Source organism: Oncorhynchus mykiss, chromosome 19 (assembly GCF_057628025.1).
Source record: "Oncorhynchus mykiss isolate SJ-2025 chromosome 19, ASM5762802v1, whole genome shotgun sequence".
NCBI lineage: Eukaryota > Metazoa > Chordata > Actinopteri > Salmoniformes > Salmonidae > Oncorhynchus > Oncorhynchus mykiss.
This window is the reverse complement of record NC_143040.1, coordinates 12897666-12920983: the sequence shown is the minus strand read 5'-3', so window position 1 is coordinate 12920983 and position 23318 is coordinate 12897666. Positions and strand designations below refer to the sequence as shown.

The 23318-nt window shown below is 43.0% G+C and overlaps 1 long non-coding RNA gene across 1 annotated transcript; it reads left to right on the top strand.

The window, feature by feature from the left end:
• Positions 1-5819: 5819 nt before the first annotated feature.
• Positions 5820-6482, top strand: LOC118941382 (uncharacterized). Its single transcript, XR_016488773.1, has 2 exons — positions 5820-5932; positions 6419-6482. It is a non-coding gene; the product is annotated as an uncharacterized LOC118941382 (long non-coding RNA).
• Positions 6483-23318: the final 16836 nt, after the last annotated feature.

Here is a 23318-nt window from a genome sequence, read left to right as displayed (position 1 = left end):
TCGCTGTGTCTTTGTTTTGAAATTGAAACTATCCTTTGAAGACATGTTTACCAGAGTCACCTTTTACCCTTATTCAATACAACTTTATTCATCCCCACCAGGGCAATTCTGTCTCTACTTACGCATTATCCTGATTTGAATACTGTTAATTCAGCAGTGTGGTGTCCATGCACACGAAGGGAAATGTACTGATTTCCATGTTCAACTCATGCATGGACCATTAGCTTCCCCCCAGCCATAGCACAGCTAGCCACTGTGCTAAAACAGCTAACCTCATGTTAACATGGAAATATATTAGACTTGGCTTTAGTTAAGGTATCGTGCTCTTTTATATACTGTAGCTATTTCAAATCCATACATTCCAATGACTCACTACTTCACTGCAACAGTTGATTTCTGTAGAAGATAATTCTGTCAACATAAATAAATTAAAACAAACAAAACATGTTTTTTATCGTTTCTGATCACTGACAATGATGAGACAGCCGATTGGGAGGAGATCGGAGAACTGGCAGTGTGGTGCCAGGACAACAGCCTCTCTCTCTCAATGTGAGCAAGACAAAGGAGCTGATAGTGGACCATAAGAAAAGGAGGGACGAACAGGCACCCATTAACATCGACGGGTCTGAAGTGGAGCGGGTCGAGAGTTTCAAATTCCTTGGTGTCCACGTCACCAACAAACTAACATGGTCCAAACACACCATGACAGTTGTGAAGAGGACAGGACAACACCTTTAACCCCTCAGGGAACTGAAAAGATTTGGCATGGGTCCCCAGATCCACAGAAAGTAATACAGCTGCACCATCGAGAGCATCCAGACAGGTTGCATTGCCTGATAGTGATCAGACAGACCAGTACATCACTGGGACCAAGCTTCCTGCCATCCAGGACTTATATACAGTTGAAGTCGGAAGTTTACATACACCTTAGCCAAATACATTTAAACTCAGTTTTTCACAATTCCTGACATTTATTCCTAGTAAAATTTCCCTGTCTTCAGTTATGATCACCACTTTATTTTAAGAATGTGAGATGTCAGAATAATAGTAGAACAATTATTTCTGCTTTTATTTCTTTCAACACATTCCCAGTGGGTCAGAAGTAGTATTTGGTAGCATTGCCTTTAAATTGTTTAATTTGGGTCAAATGTTTCGGGTATTCTTCCACAAGCTTCCCACATTAAGTTGTGTGAATTTTGACCCACTCCTGACAGAGCTGGTGTAACTGAGTCAGGTTATAGGCCTCCTTGATCGCACACGCTTTTTCATTTTCCACACAAAGTAATTTAACTTTGTTGTCCTTAAAACATTTTGCCACAACTTTGGAAGTATGCTTGGCGTCATTGTACATTTGGAAGACCCATTTGTGACCAAGCTTCAACTTCCTGACTGATGTCTTGAGATGTTGCTTCAATATATCCACATCATTTTCCCCAAAGCGCACACATCCCTGGGTCACTCGTCTTTTCAGTTCGCTGCAGCTAGCGACTGGAACGAGCTGCAACAAACACTCAAACTGGACAGTTTTATCTCAATCTCTTCATTCAAAGACTCAATCATGGACACTCTTACTGACCGATGTGGCTGCTTTGCGTGATGTATTGTTGTCTCTACCTCCTTGCCCATTGTGCTGTTGTCTGTGCCCAATAATGTTTGTACCATGTGTTGCTACCATGCTGTGTTGTCATGTGCTGCTGCCTTGCTATATTGTCTTAGGTTTATGTAGTGTTGTCTCTCTTGTTGTGATGTGTTTTGTCCTATATTTGTTATTTTAATCCCAGCCCCCGTCCCCGCAGGAGGTCTTAACTGACTTGCCTAGTTAAATCTAATATTTTATTAGGTGACCTCTATCAAGACACCCATGTCGACCGTATCCCCACTGTGAAGAGGAGCAATGCTGCAGCAACATCCGTTTGATGTTTTGTCCTGTTCCCTATTTGAAAGGAGACATCCCTCAGTTATAGAAGATGGTTGTCACATACTGTGCTTTGATCAATCTGAATGATTCTGTTGTGCCATTTCAATAGAGAGCACCTTCAGCTTGTCATGGAAAAAGTGCCCCATTTAAACCTTATGAATATATTAAATATATACTGAACAACAATATGCAACTATTTTAAATATTTCACTGAGTTACAGCTCATCAGGAAATTGGTCAATTGAAATGAATTCATTAGGCCCTAATCTGGGAATGCAGAGATACTGTATGTATCTGTTAGTCGTAGATACATTAAAATAAAAGGTAGGGGATCAGAAAACAAGTCAGTATCTGGTGTGACAACCATTTGCCTCATGCAGTGTGACACATCTCCTTCACATAGAGTTGATCAGGCTGTTGATTGGGGCCTGTGGAATGTTGTCCCACTCCACTTCAATGGCTATGAGTAGGAGCTGGGTATTGGTGCAAACACATGCTCAATGTTTTACATGTCTGGTGAGTTTGCAGGCCATGGAAGAACTGGGACATTTTCAGCTTCCAGGATTTGTGTACAGATCCTTGTGACATTGGTCTGTGCATTATAATGTATCAACATGAGGTGATTGCGGCAGATTAATGGCACGACAATGGGCCTCAGGATCTTATCACAGTATCTCTGTGCATTGAAATGGCCATCGATAAAATATAATTGTGTTCATTATCAGTAGCTTATGCCTGCCCATACCATAACCCCACGGCACTCTGTTCACAATGTTAGTCCCCAATTGGTAGTAGTTACAGTCTTGTCTCATCGCTGCAACTCCAGAACGGACTCGGGAGAGGCCAAGGTCGAGAGCCATACATCCTCCGAAACACAACCCAACCTAGCCGCAATGCTTCCTGACACAATGCACATCCAACCCGGAAGCCAGATGCACGAATGTGTTGGAGGAAACACCGTACACCCGGCGACCTGGCTCACCACAGGAGTCGCTAGTTCGCGATGAGACAAGGATATCCCTGCTGCCCAAACCCTCCCTAACCCAGACGACGTTGGGCCAATTTTGCGTTGCCCCATGGTCATGGCCGGCTGCGACAGAGCCTGTGCTCTAACCCAGAATCTCTGGTGGCACAGCTAGCACTGCGATGCAGTGCCTTAGACCACTGCGCAACCCAGGAGGCCTCTGTTCACAATGTTGACACCAGCAAACTGCGCAATACACGTGGTCTGCAGTTGTGAGTCCGGTTGGACATACCGCCAAATTCTCTAATATGACGTTGGAGGCGGCTTATGGTAGAGAAATAAACATTAAATTATCTGGAAACAGCTCTGGTGGACATTCCTGCAGTCAGCATGCCAGTTGCACACTCTCAAAACCTGAGACATATGTTTTTAGCATTGTGTTGTGTGACAAAACTGTGCATTTTAGAGTGGCCTTTTATTCTCCCCAGCACAAGGTGCACCTGTGTAATGATCATGCTGTTTAATCAACTTCTTGATATGCCAAAACTGTCAGGTGGATGGATTATCTTGGCAAATGGGAAATGCTCACTACCATGGATATAAACACATTTGTGCACAAATTTGAGAGAAAAGCACTGTGCATCGAACATTTCTGGGATGTTTCCTTTCAGCTCATGAAACATGGCACCAACACTTTAAATGTTGCATATATATTTTTGTTCAGCAACATGTAAAAAGACTATTGTTTAATAGTAAACATACTGTCATTTAATAATAGTCTATATTGTTTTGGGGTGAAATGAATGAAAAGATCTTTGTTTTATCTCTGCACTGAATGCAATGCATTGCTTATAGCCTAACTATTTTTATTTTATTTTGCAATTGAAACAAATTTAGTATAGACAATGTAGTACTTGTGGTAGTCTTACGCAAACCATCTTCATTATTACAGTGGCACCTCCCAAGTCAAACTCGGACCTTCCGGGAGAAAATCATCTGTAGTTGAACTTGGTGTTTGTGTGTATGTCATCAGCTAAGGACCCCATCATCTCCTGCTTCCAGACATTTCACCATCTTGATTTACAAGGGATGGATTTGCACTAAACATTTTCATTTCAGCACAAGGCATGTACAAAATCTAGTATAATGATTAGCCTCAGATACATTGTCTACTAGTATTGTTTTAAAATTGAGAAAATATAACTAGTTGAACAATATATAAACAGTGTGTGAGTTAAGCTATTCTCTGCTTCAGATGTACAATGTCATTACGTTAGCAGCTCATTTGAGTTAGCCTGCACAAAAGTTAATGTAGCAAGCAAGTGTAACTGTTGTTAAAGTACTGTGTGAATTTCACCAGGTTTATATTTTAATATGGCATGTTGATTTGTTATTATGCATGCCTGCACCCAGGGAGTAGGGGAGTGTGTACTTACGTTTTGCCCTGCGTGCTCAAATCATGTTGATGCACTATGAGAGGGAGCCACGCTTTTTCTGTCGTCTTCGGAAAAGTTTGATTATTTTAAGCACACAGTGTTTTGTTCACGAATAATGTTGTATAGTTAGAGGTTACTCGTAAGTGGATGGTATTGTTAAAATGCACTTGTAACTGTACTTTTTAGATATTAACATTCTGAATTCAACATGTGGTTAATAGCTAGCTAAGGTATTAGCAGGTTATTGTATGTGTGAACGATGGCTAGCTCCTCGAATGATCCCAGTCCCTTGTATTGTGCATCTGTTGTAGAAAGAGGCGACGATTCACAGAACATATGTGATCTACAAATGTTTTCTTTTCTTTTGGATGCAGATGCAGAGTGAATTCGGCTTAATTAAAACAACCTGATCTCCAAAGTCCACGTCTATAGTCTCAATCAACCACACATAACGCAGAGTTACAGCGGTGCAGTACACCACCGGTTACAGTCTTGCTAATTATAGCTACATAGTTTATCATTTACTTACTTGAATAAGTTATCCCCCCGATGTTTCCGGTGGTAGCAAAACGCAGCCAACCATGTGGAAGATTGGATGGCTTCCACCAACCAGACTGACTCTGGTCTTCCAACTGGTACGGTTGCTATGCTAGGTGCATAGGGTGCTGTCACTTAGGCCTTGTTTTCATTGGCAGTTTGAAGTGATTCAAATCTGTTATTTTTACTGCAGTCTGAACCGCCAAAATGAAAATGTAATCAGATGTTTCAAGACACATTTCAAACAACTTTTGTAGGTGGTTTAAAATCGGATACAATTCTGATTCCTGGCCTTGGAACTTCTGATTTTTTTGCCTATGAACCGTGGTATCTAACTGGCTTGATAATTGTTTACAAACAAATTAATGAATATGCAAGAAAAGTGACTGTTGTGTCAAGCCCCCCCAAAAGTTTTTCAAGTTGGATCATCCTATCCTTTGATCATTTAAAAGTGTTCTTACACTATGATTTTGAACCTTCAAAGCAACTGGGAAAAGTCCATGGAAGGCATTGTTGTCACCTTAGTTTACTACATAACTTCTGAGATATAGGAAGCACATGCACCAATCAACCTACACCACTGCGCACACATCAGTCATTATGACATGTCAGGAAATGTCAGGAAATGATTGCTCTCTGAACACACACAAATCCAACTTGGTCACTTACAACTTGCTATTTGGACAGTCAGTAAAAACAAAACTGATTTGAGCATCAAGGCATGCAGTGTGAACATGGATTTACAAAACATCCTCAATCAATCTTAAACTGTGTATCATTAGGACCCGTCAAACACAATCATTTGCATAGGTGTAATGACCTGCTGCACCTGTTTGTGACTCAACAGGTATACAAACTGGGACTAATAGACTTGACTTGTAATCAGGTCAAACCAAATGGAAATTGTTTTGAATGGGGTTAAAAACAAAGATGAGCATTCTCATTGGATAAGGGTAGGCACGTCCTCCCTTTCCATTCGTTTTGCCACTGTTATGTTGTGTCTGTTGTGTATCACCCAACATTCACTTCTTGATGGACACAGACTTTCCAATACAAAGAATAACTCCATCAGTCAAGGTTTGAAATTGTTATTTTTCCTCTTTAATATCAGTATTGTTGCTGTAGAAGAAGTATTCAGTTCACTTCTGAGGTTTTCCCCTTTGTTTTCTGTTCAATATCTGGAATTCTTAGACATTCTGCATGGGATAGTTTATGCATGTTTGTTATGAATATCTTACAGTAATTAGTATTTTCAGTTGGTATTTAAAAAACACATTAAACGCTATTTAAATGTACTTGTATATTGCATGAGATTTATACATGTATCCCTCTGCCTCTCTCTCTCTCTCTGTCTCTCTGTCTCTCTCTCTGTCTCTCTCTGTCTGTCTCTCTCTGTCTGTCTCTGTCTGTCTGTCTCTCTCTCTCTCTCTCTCTCTGTCTCTCTCTGTTTCTCTCTGTCTCTCTCTCTGTCTCTCTCTCTGTCTCTCTCTCTGTCTCTCTCTCTCTCCCTCTGTCTCTCTCTGTCTGTCTCTCTCTCTCTCTCTCTCTCTCTCTCTTCCACAGTGATACTTGGAACATCAAAGCTGGTACTTACAAACTGAGATTGGTCAAAATAAAAATATGAACTCTTCTAACCATTCTTCTGTCCTCTCTGGCTATGCGGAAATTGATTCCTCTATCGGCACAGCCTGCTATGCAGTCAATCTCATCCTCAGTCTCCCCACCAATGTCTACGTCCTGTGGCTGATAGTGACCGGAGCGGGAGAAACGATGACCTCAGAGTTCTTCGCTCTCAACCTGGCTGTATCTGAGATCCTCTGCTGCCTGTGTTCTGTCTTCTTCTTTGTCTACATACACTTCCCTATTCCCCCTCTCCGAGCTCTAGTGTCATTCTGTGGTGGTTTTCCCATCTTTGGTCGGACCCTGTTCCAGTGCTGTATATGTTTTGAACGCTACCTGGCGGTGGTCCACCCTGTTGTCTTCCTGAAGTACAAACTCCTCAGATACAAGGTGGCATGTTCTGGGTTAATCTGGTTGGTTGTGACCGTGTTCTGTCTTACTTTTATGCTGGCGAAGAGCCTAAATGTTATATATTTTGTGTCTTTGAGTGGAATTCTGTTCTTCATTTCATTCATGTTATTCTGCTGTCTCTCAGTTCTCAGGGCTCTGAAACGTCCAGGGCCGGGGGAAGGGGAGAGGGAGGGGACAAACAACATGAAGATAAGGGCGTTTAATATCATTTTGATTATTATGGTGGCTATGATGTTGAACTGCCTCCCATGGGTAATGATTTTACCTTTCATTGGAATCTTAGATTTGGGGCAGTTCCTTTCAGCCATATATGTTTGTGTCTTCATCGGTGTGGTCTGTGGGATTGTGCAGCCCCTCCTCTACCTCCACAGGGCTGGGAAACTGCCCTGTATCAGAGGTCTTTAAGAGAGTTGATACTCAAAGTTTCACCTTATACAGATGGCCAGTTGTAACCTGTTTGTTTCCACCTGTTAATTGATAGCTTGTAAAGAGGTTGATAAGCTTGTAAAGAGGTTGATAGTTGTTGATTCTCTGGCAAAAATGTGTACGTGTTTTGATAAGGGTTGCAAAAGTACGGAACTGTCCCCTAAATTCCCAAGTTTTCCCGAAATCCTGTTCAGAAGATTCCTGGCATGAGGAAAGAATAAGCAGGAAATCTGGAATTTTACAAGTCTTGGTTTGATTTATTCCCTCGTATATGGGAAGATTACCTATCAATCTTCTTGCTTCACATTGCACCTTTATGTATGAAAGCTATTTATTAGTGACATAAGACTTACTTTGTTTGGTTAAAACTTGTTTTCATGTTCACTACATCTTTTTGAATTTTTTGAATCCTTCACAGTTAATAAATATGTGTGCAGAACTACTCATGTAGCTGTCGTTTTCTTTATGTAGAGCAGAGAAATTCAGCCAGTGATACAGTCAGGAAATGTAAAAACAAATGTCTCTTAGCTGTCTCTGGGTCCAGTCAGAGAGGAAACAGGCTATGTACATGCAGTAGGGGTGCGTGGATAAAATCACTGGGGATGACAAGTTAAAAAACAAAAAGCCATTTTACAACCTGTGTGTTGTGATAATTGTGTTGTTTGCTCTATAACCTGTTAGTTCATATGCTTTGTGACTGTGATATATAGGCCTAAGGCCGAGACAATAAGAAGACGCAGTTGCAGAATAAATTCAACCACACCTTTGATTCATCACAAAACCGGAGAGCAACCTCTGTCTGGTGAAGTCCACAAAGCATAATGCATGTAACAAACAGTTACATGACCTAGAACATGGTCAAGCAAGTTTATGTTTCCAACATTTTTTCGGACTACTAAATCATCTATTGATTTAGAACCACGGAGAGTTACCACAAGTCAAAAAAGAAAACGGGAGCTGCTTACACTATTCCAGCACCATTTCAACTTCAGCATGTCCACATCATCAAAGCACCTCTGCTTAGTCTAATACAGTGATAACTAAACAAGACTAAAAACAATTTAGTCCAATCAACGTAAGCTAAATATGATGTGGCTGTCCATGGTTCTGATTTCGGTGTGTGTGTGTGTGTGTGTGTGTGTGTGTGTGTGAGTGTGTGTGTGTGTGTGTGTGTGTGTGTGTGTGTGTGTGTGTGTGTGTGTGTGTGTGTGTGTGTGTGTGTGTGTGTGTGTGTGTGTGTGTGTGTGCATGTGTTCATGCGAGTAGAATAAACATGTTGACTGACTCTACTTGTAGAGAAACACAGTACACTTTTAGTTTTTGTTGTCCTGGTCTACCTGGCTAAAATGCTTGCCCTGTAGCTTAACTTTCTTTAATGGGAAATGATGACCTAGCTTTTTAACATTAGCCCACTACATCTAGCTACAGCACATATTGAACTTCCATCCTCTCAGGCCAGGGGAACCAAGTTTGAATTTATGGTTGGATCAGTATCGCCATTATGATCATTAGCCAGTACGGAGATTTAAATAAACCCACAAGTACCAATCGCTATATCCATTGCTAATTTATGAATGGGCCAATGTTAGCTAGCTAGCTAGCCAATGGGGGACAACAACTCAACGCACTAATTCAAGATGTTTCTGTCACTTGACTTTTTGCTTGAGATGTGTTGTGATTGGTTAGAAGCCAAATCCAAACTGGCTTCCCGTGACACTTTTTTTAATGCGCCAGAACCATTCACAGTTGAGCTTATTTAGTTTAGCTTAATGCTATTGATGGGCTATTATTTAACCATTTGTTTTTATCAAGGGAGGCCGAAATGGTCTAGACATACAGAGTCAGAGGTGCGCTGTTTCGCTTGCTCGGATGCTTTTCCGGTGAGACACATTCAGCCTCTTGTGAATTGAAGGTAATATATAAAACAGAAGAGAACAAAAGATTCATTATATTAGGTTTTTATTTTTATTGGTTAGTCTTTTGGGGAAGCCTGGCTTCTCTTGACATGAATACACGTCACTGTTTGAATGTCAGGTCGAAGGCAATCTGATACAGCACACAGATGTGCAGGCAGTGGGACAGGCAGAGGCACAGTTAGGGGGACAGGCAGAGGTACAGTTAGGGGGACAGGCAGTGGGACAGGCAGAGGCACAGTTAGGGGGACAGGCAGAGGCACAGTTAGGGGGACAGGCAGAGGTACAGTTAGGGGGACAGGCAGTGGGACAGGCAGAGGCACAGTTAGGGGGACAGGCAGGGGGACAGGGAGGGTAGCAGGCAGTGGGACAGGCAGAGGTACAGTTAGGGGGACAGGCAGGGGGACAGGCAGGGGGACAGGGAGGGTAGCAGGCAGGGGGACAGGCAGAGGCACAGTTAGGGGGACAGGCAGGGGGACAGGGAGGGTAGCAGGCAGGGGGACAGGCAGAGGCACAGTTAGGGGGACAGGCAGTGGGACAGGCAGAGGCACAGTTAGGGGACAGGCAGTGGGACAGGCAGGGGGACAGAAGGGGGACAGGCAGAGGTACAGTTAGGGGGACAGGCGGGGGGACAGACAGTGGGACAGAGAGGGTAGCAGGCAGGGGGACAGAAGGGGGACAGGCAGGGTGACTGAGAGGGTAGCAGGCAGGGGGACAGAAGGGGGACAGGCAGAGGTACAGTTAGGGGGACAGGCGGGGGGACAGACAGTGGGACAGAGAGGGTAGCAGGCAGGGGGACAGAAGGGGGACAGGCAGGGGGCCTGAGAGGGTAGCAGGCAGGGGGACAGAAGGGGGACAGGCAGTGGGACAGAGAGGGTAGCAGGCAGGGGGACAGAAGGGGGACAGGCAGTGGGACAGGCAGAGGCACAGTTAGGGGGACAGGCAGTGGGACAGGAAGGGGGACAGGCAGTGGGACAGGAAGGGGGACAGGCAGTGGGACAGACAGAGGCACAGTTAGGGGGACAGGGAGGGTAGCAGGCAGGGGGACAGGGAGGGTAGCAGACAGGGGGACAGGCAGGGGTGATGTACCATTCTTGAAACACACGGGAAACTGTTGTGCGTGAAAAGCCCAGCAGCATTGCAGTTCTTGACAGAAACCAATGCACCTGGCTCTTACTACCATACCCTGTTCAAAGGCAATTTAAAAAAATTCCTTGCCCATTCACCCTCTGAATGGCAGACATACACAATTCGTGTCTCAATAGTCTCAATGCTTCTAAATCTTGTTTAACCTGTCTCCTCCCCTTCATCTACACTGATTGAAGTGTCATCAATAAGGGATCATAGCTTTCAATTGGATTCACTTGGTCAGCCAATGTCATGGAAAGAGCAGGTGTTCATAAAGTTTTGTGAGCTCAGTGTATATGACTCTGGTGAAAATAAGGGCTCTAAATAGGGAATATGGAATAGTTTTCACCAACTGGCGGCCTGCCGGACAAATTTGGCCCTATGGGTGGTTTTACTTTGCCCCCTAAGTTTTCAGATGTTTTATTTATTTTTTAATTGTTGGACATAATACACTGTAAAAACAAAAGGAAATCAGCTCATTTTTGTTACTGGCCCAATACTCATAACTGCTAGGCTACCTGCTGACCCTACCTGGTCTTTCCCCCCAACCATCTGCTCAAGAAAATATCATCCTGTGGCTGAATCTAGTTGATGATCCCCCTGGAATATGGAACATATTCTACAAGAACCAATATCAGTCCCTAAAAACACAACCTTATGGAACAATCCTTGGATAGCTTTTCAGAAGTCACAGATAAATTGGTCCACATGGAAAACTAAAGGCTTAGAAACCATAAATGACCTGGTAAGGCAATACACTTCCAGATAATCACCTACCCTGCCTCTCTTCTCCTCTTCAGCCGTCCCGTGTTCCAGTGCAGCATCTGTGTGGAGCGCTACCTGGCGGTGGTCCACCCTGTGGTCTATATGAAGTACAAACCCTTTTAAGGTACAGGGTGGGGTGTGCGGCCGGGGGCCAGGGAGGTCACACTGATGTTTACAGGGAGGGCTGTTTCCCTCTATGCACCTCAGTTCCCCATCCACTGCTTCATCACCTACATCCTGCTCTTCCAATTGGTCGATCTATTCTGCAGCCTCTCCATCCTCCGTGTCCTGAAGGGCACCCTACCGGGGCAGGGAGAGATGGAGAGAAGAGAAAGAGGGGAGAGGGAGAAAAAAGGGATGAATGCCATTAAGAAGAGAGCGTTCATCATGGGGCGTCTCGGTCAACCTGGCGGTGATATTGATTATCAACCGTCCGACAGCGGTCATTTATCTGCTGTAAGACTGCATCACAGCTGAAGTGTCCTGCCTGCTCGATGCCCTCAACATGTTCCTCCTGGTGTTCTGCGGGTTGGTGCAGCCCTTCTTCTACCTCCACAGGAGTGTGAAACTGCCCTTCTGCCCCAGGGGCCAGAGAGGGAGAGGTGGCATAACAATAGAAATAGAATTGGATACACTCAGGATGGCCGCCGGTCCACCCATCTCACAACATTCACTTGAATCTAGCTATTCTATTTCTATGGGGCACTCCTTTGTATATGTTATTGTATATTTAAAGGGATAGTGCAAGATTTTGGCACATACGCCATTTTTCTAATTTCCCAGAGTCAGATGAACTCATGGATACCATTTTTATGTATCTGCACCCAGTATGAAGGAAGTTATAGGTAGTTTTGTCAGCCAACACTAACTTGCGTTAGTACAATGACTGGAGGTCAGATAACGCTTGAAGCAACCTGTAATGTCCTTCCTACTGGAAGAGGTAGTTAATATACTGTATATGACTGGCAGATTTTGTGTGATTCTGAATGGGGGTTCCACTAAACATGAACCTTTAAGCTAAACTTAAACACAAACCTAAACCCAAACCTAAACCCAAACTTACCCCTTACGTTACACCAATCCCCCTAAACCTAACCGTAACCCTTACACTAACCAAAAACCCAAACCTAACTTTAGCCCTAAAGCTAATCCTTATGCTACACCCATCCCACTACGCCTAACCTTAACCCCTAAACTTAGCCCTACATTTAACACATTTTGATCCCTATGCCTAATCCTACATTTTGGGTCTGCCTGGTCGAATATACAGTTCATAAACTAGATCTGTTTTTGACGTGTTTTAACTGCCACGTCACATGGCTAGAATGTCTCCTGTCCCTAGCTACTGTTTAGATGCAGTCACTTACAACACCTCGTCAATCAATCATAGACTGTGTATGGCCATTAGGTCCTGACAAACACAATGTTTGCATAGGTGTAATGACCTGATGCACCTGTTTCTAGACTCACAGGTGTACAAGCTGGGCCCAATATACCTGACTTGTATCAGGACTCACCAAATGGAAAACGTTTTGAATAGGGAAAAAACTAAGATGAGCATTCTCATTGGATAAGGTTTGGAAGTACCTCCTCCATTCCATATGTTTTGACCGTGTTATGTTGTATCTGTTGTAAATGAACCAGCACTACGTTATGTTAACAGACACATACTTCCAGTAGAGAGAAGAGCTCCATCTGTCAAAGTTTAACATTGTTTTTTTTTTTCTCTTAACAATCTGAATTGTTGCTGAAGAAAAAGTATTCAGTTCACTTCTGAGGTTTTCCACTTTTTTTTCAGAACATGTTCTGGAATTCTAAGATATTTCATAGCAGAAGAAATGTCTGCGTGGCATAATTTCTTAATGTTTGTTTGAAATATCTTACAGGGCTTTTATTTGAAATCTTTATTGATGAAACACATTAAAAGGCAGATTAAATGTACATTTATATTGTATGATCTGGTGTTGACAGGTAATGCATTTCTCTCTCTCTTTCTCTCTTTCTCTCTCAGCTTCCATAACACATCAGAACTACACCAAGTGAAGAGATTAATAGTTCAACTTCAGCTGTAAACTCTTCCCTGCCTGAATATCCATTTGCTGCCAACTTATCCCAAGACCAATCAATCAGCACTGCTTCCTAAGCAAACAACTTTATCCTGGGTCTCCCCACCAGTATCTACGTCCTGTGAAGAGCCGGCCCTGGACGTTCTGCTACCCTATGCGATACAAAAATCTGCTCCAACTTTAAGTTCCAACTGCTGGCTACTCGTCCGCTGTATAACCCAATAACAGAAGTGTTTCCCTAAAAGCTTCCTGCGTTTAAACAAACATCTTCCATTTTCAGAAAGCGAAAAGCTCAATTAATATGGACAGAATAGCAAAGTCCATTTTTGAGGGTGTCATAGAGAGGAATCAATATATCCCCATATGCATTGGAGTCAAGTCTTTCGCGGGTGTTTTAGAGCTTGTTTCTACCATATAGCATCACCAAGAATGGCTGATTTAACCTGGACATCTTTCATGTATTTGTTTCAAAATATAAAGCAAACAATAGATATCCTTTTGTTAGCATGCTTACTTACAAGCCCTTAACCAACAATGCAGTTAAAGAAACAGTGTTGAGAAAATATTTACTAAATAAAATAAACAAGTAACACAAGAAAATGACGTAACAATAACGAGGCTATGTACAGGTAGTACCGGTACCGAATCAAAGTGCGGGGTTGCAGGTCCGTTGAGGTCATTTGTAGATGTAAAGTGACTATGTATAGATAATATGCAGTGAGTAGCAGCAGCGTAAAAACAAAGGGGGGGGGGGGGGGGGCAATGTACCTTACATAGTCCGCATGGCCATTTGATTAATTGTTCAGCAGTCTTATGGCTTCGGGGTAGAAGCTGTTAAGGACCTAGACTTTGTGCTCCGGTACCGCTTGTTGCATCACTGCCTGGTATGACAACTGCTCGGCCTCCGATCGCAAGGCACTACAGAGGGTAGTGCGAACGGATCAGTACATCACTGGAGCCAAGCTTCCTGCCATCCAGTACCTCTATACCAGACGGTGTCAGAGGAAAGCCCTGAAAATTGTCAAAGACTCCAGCCACCTTAGTCATAGACTGTTCTCTCTGCTACCACACGGCAAGCGGTACCGGAGCGCCAAGTTTAGGTCCAAGAGGCTTCTAAACAGCTTCTACCCCCAAGTCATAAGACTCCTGTAATTTTCATCATAGGTACACTTCAACTATGACAGACAAAATGAGAAAGAAAATTCCAGAAAATCACATTGTAGGATTTATTATGAATTTATTTGCAAATTATGGTGGCCAAAAACCAAAAACCAATACCATTTATTTGCAAACTTCCACCATAATTTACAAATAAATTCATTAAAAATCCTACAATGTGATTTTTTTTTCTAATTTTGTCTGTCATAATTGAAGTGTACCTATGATGAAAATTACAGGCCTCTCTCATCTTTTTAAGTGGGAGAACTTGCACAATTGGTGGCTGACTAAATACTTTTTTGCCCCACTGTATATGTATTGTATCCTATACTATTCTGCTGTATCTTATTCTATGCCGCTTTGACGTTGCATATATTTTTATATATTCTAATTTACATTCCTTTACTTAGCTGTGTGTGTATTGGGTATATGTTGTGTAATTGTTAGATTTTTTACTGCCACATCACACGGCTAGTACGTCTCCTGTCTCTAGCTACTGTTTAGATGCAGTCACTTACAAAACCTCCTCAATCAGTCATAGACTGTGTATGGCCATTAGGTCCTGTTAAACAAAAGCATTTGCATATGTGTAACGACCTGCTGCGCCTGTTTGTGACTCACGTGTGTACAAGCTGGGCCCAATAGACCAGGCTTGAGTTCAGGACACACCAAATGGAAAATGTTTTGAATAGGGAAAAAACTAAGTTGTGCATTCTCATTGGACAAGGTTAGGAAGGACCTCCTCCATTTCCATATGTTTTGTCCCTGTTATGTTGTGTCTGTTGTGTATGAACCAACATTCACTTCTTATAACAGACAGACTTTCTAGGAGAGAGAAGAGCTCCATCAGTCAAGGTTTGAAATTGTTATTTTTCCTCTTCAAAATCTGAATAAGAAGTATTAAGTTCATTTATGAAGTTTTCCCATGTTGTATAACCTTTATTTAACTAGGCAAGACAGTTAAGAACAAATTCTTATTTACAATGACGGCCTACCCTGTCCAAATGCGAACGATGCTGAAGCAATTGTGTGCTGCCCTATGGGACTCCCAATCACGGCTGTATGTGATGCAGCCTGGATTTGAACCAGGGACTGTAGTGACGCCTCTTGCAATGAGATGCAGTGCCTAAGACCTCTGTGCCACTCGGGAGCCCAAATCAGAAATATTTCATAGCAGAAAAAATGTCTGCATGGTATAATTCATGCATGTTTGATAGGAATATCTTACAGGAATTATATTTGAAATATTTCTTGATGAAACATGTTCTCGTGTTGACAGTTAATGCATTTATCTCGCTCTCTCTCTCTCTCTCTCTCTGTCTCTTTTTTCTCTGTTTCTCTCTGTCTCTTCCTCCCTCTCTCTTTCTCTCAGCTTCCATCACACACCATAACTACACCAAGTGAAGAGATGAATACTTCAACTTCAGCTACAAACTCCTCCCTGCCTGGATATCCATTTGCTGCCTATTTGTCCCAAGACCAATCATTCAGCACTGCTTGCTATGCAATCAACTTTATCCTGGTTCTCCCCACCAATATCTATGTCCTGTGGCTGATACTGACCGAAGTGGGAGGGACAATGACTTCAGAGTTCTTCGCTCTCAATCTGGCTGTGTCTGAGATCCTCTTCTGCCTGTGTTCTATCATGTATTTTATCTGGCTACACTACCCCACAATCGTTGCCTCGTACATCATGGTATTTTCTTACGGTGTTCTAATGACAGGCCGTCCCCTGTTCCAGTGCTGTATCTGTGTGGAGCGCTACCTGGCGGTGGTCCACCCTGTGGTCTACCTGAGGTACAAACCCCTGAGATACAGGGTGGGGTGTTGTGGTGTTGTCTGGCTGATGCTTGGATCCTGTCTGTTCCATATGTTTGGGAGTGAAACATATTTTTTCTTTTATGTTTACTGGGGTGAGTTTCTGATGTTGTTTTTGTTGAATTTATTCTGCTGCCTCTCAGTTCTCAGGGCTCTGAAACGTCCCGGGCCGGGGGAAGGGGAGAGGGAGGGGACAAATAACATGAAGATGAGGGCGTTTAAGATCATTTTAATTATCATGTTGTCTATGGTGGTGAATTATCTTCCATATGAGGTAACTCTACCTTTAAAAGCTTGTTTGAATGTTGGTGAGAGTTTGTTAGCCTTAAACATTTGTTTGACCATCAATGTGATTACTGGGCTGGTGCAACCCCTCCTCTACCTTCACAGAGCTGGGAAACTGTCCTGTTTCAGAGCACCCTAAGAGATAATAGAGGCTAGATAATAGGCTTGATGTAGTCAACCTGAATCCAAGGGTGAATTGTGTAATAAAGGTTAAATAAAAATAGAATTGTTAACTAGTTACAGCATGTATGTCGTTGACAGACCTTACATATATACAGAGGGTACTGTTACTGAGTCAATGTGCGGTGGTACAGGTTAGTCGAGGTCATTTGTACATAAAGTCTAAAGTAACTATGCATAGATAATAAGCAGCAAGTAGCAATAGTGTAAAATCAAGGGGGGAGGGGCGGGGTCAATGTAAATTGTCTGGGTGGCCATTTGATAAATTCTTCAGCAGTCTTATAGCTTGGGGGTTGAAGCTATTAAGGAGCCTTTTGGATCTAGCCTTTGCGCTCCGGTCCCGCTTGCCGTGCGGTAGCAGAGAGAACAGTCTATGACATGGGTGACTGGAGTCTTTGACAATTTTTTGACACCGCCTAGTATATAGGTCCTGGATGGCAGGAAGCTTGGCCCCAGTGATGTACTGGACCTCACTCACTACACTCTGTAGCGCCTTGCGGTCAAATGCCGAGCAGTTGCCATACCAGGCGGTGATTCTCGATGGAGCAGTTGTATAACTTTTTGAGGATCTGGGGACCCATGACAAATCCTTTCAGTCTCCTGAGGGGGAAAAGTTGTTGTGCCCTCTTCACAACTGTCTTGTTGTGTTTGGACTATGATAGTTTGTTTGTGATGTGGACACCAAGTAACTTGAAACTCTCGACCCGCTCCGCTACAGCCCCTCCGATGTTAATGGGGACCTGTTCGGCCCTCCTTTTTCAATAGTCCACAATCAGCTCCTTTTTCTTGCTCACATTGAGGGAAAGGTTGTTGTCATGGCACCACACTGCCAGGTCTCTGGCTTCCTCCCTATAGGATGTCTCATTGTTGGGCCATTAAGGTTTTTAATATAAGTGTGTATATTACATGTTTACTTTGTGTTTTTCTTCTTTGGATACTCAATAAATACTTGTGCTGAACTACACATGTATCCTTCTATTATTTGTTGTAAAACAGAGAACATTTCCAGACCTCATTACTATTGTTCTTACTATAACATGTGAGGAAGCTACCGCTAACAAAGTAGACCAAATGTCAGAAGACACTGTCATTAAAACCTCTTATCCAAATATCCATATCTAACTGAATGTAGCTGACCTGAAGCAGGAACATGTATATTCTTGACACCATTTGAAAGGAAATACCTTGAAGTTTTTGGAAATGTGAATTTGATGTTGGATAATATAACACATTAGATCTGGTATAAGATAATACAAAGAAAAAAACATGTTTTTTTTCTTCTTCATCTTTGAAATGCAAGAGAAAGGCCTAAATGTAATATTGCAGTGTAGGTGCAATTTAGATTTTGACCACTAGATGGTGGACTTGCAAGGTTTAAGACTGATCCAATGAACCAGTACATTTCTGTTCAAAATCAAGTCTGCCCAAATGTGCCTAATTGGTTTATTGATACATTTTCAAGTACATAACTGTGCACTCTCCTCAAACAATAGCATGGTATTAGTTGTAATAGCTACTGTAAACTGGGCAGTGCAGTTCGATTAACAATAATTTATGCTTTCTGACCCTATCAGATATGTCTATGTCCTTGGAAATGTGCTTGTTACTTACAACGTCATCATAATCACATTAGAGCGTGTAAGCGCAACAGTCCTGTGGGGGACACACTGATCCCGTATCCCGAGGTTAATCTCTGCATACAAATGCTAGTCTCTTTACAATGTTTTGTCTACCGGTTAGCCTTTTATACTACTTGGTAAATTACTTACATTACTTGTAGCATTTGTGACCAATTTCAGGAAACTTGGCGCATTTTGCTGGTCACTACTTCACAGGAGAGCCGTTTGAACGTAAACATTTTACAATTTTTTGGGGGGCAGAAATGCCTTCTCGAACATGTGAAATTTCATGTGCCTTAGTAATGAACTTGAATGGCATCTGTAAATACTTATAAAATTGTTAAAGTACGAGCCTAGTTGGTTAAGCCAAAGAAAAAGTCAGCAACCATACCGCTAGCCATGATTGGCTGAGATAATGAGTGGGCTTGACATGCCGGGAGATGAGTTTGTTTTGGTCTGCCATACAGAATGCTTCTGCCTATTTGACCTGTATATCTAGGTAATCCAGTCAGTATATCTAGGTAATCCTGTCTAACACAGTTTTTTTGAGAAACGTATTGTGTTTTAAAACTGCATAAGTGTTGCTCTCCACTTTCTGGAGTACTGAGTTTTGAAATCAGTGGAATTCGAGTATCATAGATAAGGAGATGGAGAAAACACCTGTCTCCGGTTTATATCTTCAAACTAAGAGCAACCAAGGCATCCGACAGGAGACACGTCCAACCATAAATGATGTATAAGGGTAAGATATTCTAGCTAGCTAAATATTTGGATATTACATGTTTCTAATTTTGACAGAGAGCCATTTGCTTGGCTTGCTATAGACAAATGTTAGCTAGCTAACATTGTACCTGTTTGGTTAGCTACTTGCAGATTCATGCAGGGTAGTAACATCATGAGTTGTGACTATTGTTCATAGTTTACTTAGCTAGCTAGCTAACGTTAGCTGGCTGGCTCGACCTTATTATTCGTATCTCAGAGCTAATGTTATTTGCTTGTCTACTATAACCTAATGTTAGCTAGCTAACATTGAACCTGATTGGTTAGCTACCTGCAGATTCATGCAGGATAAAAATGTCATGAGTTGTGATTATGGTTCATTGTTTACCTAGCTAGCAAGCTAACGTTAGCTGGCTGGCTCACTAGCTAACATTACATGTACAACCTTTTTATTCATATCGCAGAGCCATTTGCTTAGCTAGCTATAGCCTAATGTTAGCTTGCGAACATTGAACCTGGTTGGCTAGCTACCTGCAGATTAATTCAGGGTACTAACATCATGAGTTGTGAATTACCTAACTAGCTAGATACATGTCTTAACCAAAGACTCCACTATGTGTAACGGATGTGAAACGGCTAGCTAGTTAGCGGTGGTGTGCGCTAAATAGCGTTTCAATCGGTGACGTCACTTGCTCTGAGACCTTGAAGTAGTGGTTCCCCTTGCTCTGCAAGGGCCGCGGCTTTTGTGGAGCGATGGCTAACGATGCTTCGTGGGGGACTGTTGTTAATGTGTGCAGAGGGTCCCTGGTTCGCGCCCGGGGACAGTCTAAAGTTATACTGTTACATTGATGCTGTTGACCCGGATCACTGGTTGCTGCGGAAAATGAGGAGGTCAAAAGGGGGGTGAGTGTAACGGATGTGAAACGGCTAGCTAGTAAGCGGTGGTGCGCGCTAAATAGCGTTTCAATCGGTGACGTCACTTGCTCTGAGACCTTGAAGTAGTGGTTCTCCTTGCTCTGCAAGGGCTGCGGCTTTTGTGGAGTATTGTGTGCCTGGTTTGCGCCCGGGTATGGGCGAGGGGACTGCGTTCGTAAATTTAGTCTGGCCATCTACTCCAATTTCAGAGCACTCTCTCCTGAGTGTGTCAGAGAGTACAGAATAACTGATGTATTTACGAATGCTCAACAACCATTGAATGTCCGGTGTCAGTAAACATCAGTAAACTCAACGACCAGGGTCCGCTCTGAACGCAAAACGCTCTGAATTTACAAACGGACAATCCGACAGCACAATTGCAGTCTCCTGGATAACATAACAGCCTAACCAAAAAAAAATTAAAAATCTAATTGTATTAGTCACATACACATGGTTAGCAGATGTTAATGCGAGTGTAGTGAAATGCTTGTGCTTCTAGTTCTGACAGTGCAGTAATATCTAGCAAGTAATCTAACAATTTCATAACGACTACCTTATTCACACAAATGTAAAGGGATGAATAAGAATGTATACATTTAATATGGATGAGCGATGGCCGTGCGGCATAGGCAAGATGCACTAGATGGAATACAGTATATCCATATGAGATGAGTAATGTAGGGTATGTAAACATTATATAAAGTGGCATTATTTAAAGTGACTAGTGATACATTTACTACATCCAATTACTAATTGTTAAAGTGGCCAGAGATTTGAGTCAGTATGTTGGCAGTAGCCACTCAATGTTAGTGATGGCTGTTTAAAACAGTCTGATGTTTTTCAGTATCTCGGTTCCAGCTTTGATGCACCTGTACTGATCTCACCTTCTGGATGATAGCGGGGTGAACAGGGAGTGGCTCAGGTGGTTCTTGTCTTTGATGATCTTTTTGGCCTCCCCATGACATCAGGTGCTGTAGGTGTCCTGGAGGGCATGTATTTGCAGACCGCACCACCCTCTGGAGAGCCTTGCGGTTGTGGGTGGAGCAGTTGCCGTACCAGGCGATGATACAGCCCGACAGGATGCTCTTGATTGTGCATCTGTAAAAGTTTGTGAGGGTTTTAGGTGACAAGCCACATTTCTTCAGCCTCCTGAGGTTGAAGAGGCGCTGTTGCACCTTCTTCACCGCACTGTCTGTGTGGGTGGAACTTTCCAGTTTGTCAGTTATGTCTATGCCGAGGAACTTAAAACTTTCCACCTTCTCCACTACTGTCCTGTCGATATGGATAGGGGGATGCTCCCTCTGCTGTTTCCTGAAGTCCACGATCATCTCCTTTGTGTTATTGACATTGAGTGAGAGGTTATTTTCCTGACACCACGCTCCGAGGGCGCTCACCTCCTCCCTGTAGGCCGTCTCGTCATTGTTGGTAATCAAGCCTACCACTGTAGTGTCTGCAATCTTGATGATTTAGTTGGAGGCGTACATGGCCACGCAGTCATGGGTGAACAGGGAGTACAGGAGAGGGCTGAGAACGCACCCTTGTGGGCGCCCAGTGTTGAGGAACAGCGGGGTAAGGATGTTGTTTCCTACCCTCACCACCTGGTTGCGGCCCGTCAGAAAGTCCAGGACCTAGTTGCACAGGGCGGGGTCGAGACCCAGGATCTCGAGCTTAATGACGAGTTTGGAGGGTAGAATGGTGTTAAATGCTGAGCTGTAGTCAATGAACAGCATTCTTACATAGGTATTCCTCTTGTCCAGATGGGATAGGGCAGTGTGCAGTGTTATGGCGATTGCAGTGTCTGTGGACCTATTGGGCGGTAAGCAAATTGAAGTGGTTCTAGGGTATCAGGTTGGGTGGAGGTGATATGATCCGTATCTCTCTAAGCACTTCATGATGACAGAAGTGAGTGCTACGGTGAGATTTAACTCAGTTACCTTAGCTTTCTTGGGAGCAGGAACAATGGTGGCCCTCCTGAAGCATGTGGGCACAGCAGACTGGGATAAGAATTGATTGAATATGTCTGTAAACACACCAGCCAGCTGGTCTGCGCATGCTCTGAGGGCGCGGCTAGGGATGCCGTCTGGGCCAGCAGCCTTGTGAGGGTTAACACGTTTAAATGCTTTACTCACTTCGGCCACTGTGAAGGAGGGCCCACAGGCCTTGATAGCGGGCTGTCAAAACATTTAGGGAGCTTTGTTTTCAGATTCATTAAAAAACAAATCCCAAGCTACAATAAATGCATGCTCAGGATATATGGTTTCCAGTTTACATAGAGTCCAGGGAAGTTCTTTCAGGGCCGTCAAGGTATCTGCTTGGGTGGGGATATACAAGGCTGTGACTATAATCGAAGAGAATTGTCTTGGTAGATAATGTGGTCGGCATTTGATTGTAAGGAATTCTAGGTCAGGTGAACAAAATAACTTGAGTTCCTGTATGTTGTTATGATTACATCATGAGTCGTTAATAATAAGGCATACACCCCTGCCCTTCTTCTTACCAGAGAGATGTTTGTTTCTGTCGGCGTGATGCGTGAAGAAACTGGGTGGATGTACCGACTCTGACAACATATCTTGAGTGAGCCATGTTTCCGTGAAAAAGAGGATGTTACAATCTCTGACGTCTGTAAGGAAACTCGTGCCCTAATTTCGTCCACCTTGTTATCTAGAGATTGGATATTTTTGAGTAATATGCTCGGAAGCGGTGGATGGTGTGCTTGCCTTCTAAGTCTGACCAGTAGGCCACTCCTTCTGCCTCTCCTGCGGCGAGGTAGGCGCTAATGCGAGTAATGTTCAGTGAGCTGTTCTCTCTCACATAGATGTCTGCTGTTAGTACATTCAGATCAACCTTTAAATAGATGGGTGGGGCTAAAGCTTTAGAGGGTGTGAACAATGCTGGATGGGTGTAGACAAAGAAGGGCTCTCCAGTATGTACCAAAACATTAAAAGGCCATTTTATCAAAAGTGAGTTTATCAACTTTCAATGCAAAATTACTTTCCCATTGTTCCTCAACAGTATTGTGTTATATACCATTTTGTAGCTCTGAGTCTTTACTTTTATCAAGTGTAATACACACAATTTCAAATTTTGCTACATAAGGACGAATTGAGCTGGTCCGTCACATATGATATAATAATCTCTCTTTCTCTCGCTCATGTAGATATACATAGTTGGACGTCAAAGCCGTTACTTCCAAACTGAGCTTGGCAAAAAGCTGGACGCTTCCTACTTTTCCTCTGTCCTTTCTAGCTATGCAGAGCATGCATCTTCTATCTGCACTGCGATCTATTCAGTCAACCTCATCCTCAGTCTCCCCATCAAAATGTAAGCCCTGTGGCTGATAGTGACTGGATATATTCCCTCTCTCCCAGCTTTAGTAACATTCTGTATTGGTTTTCTCATCTTTGGTACGACCCTGTTCCAGTGCTGTATCTGTGTAGAG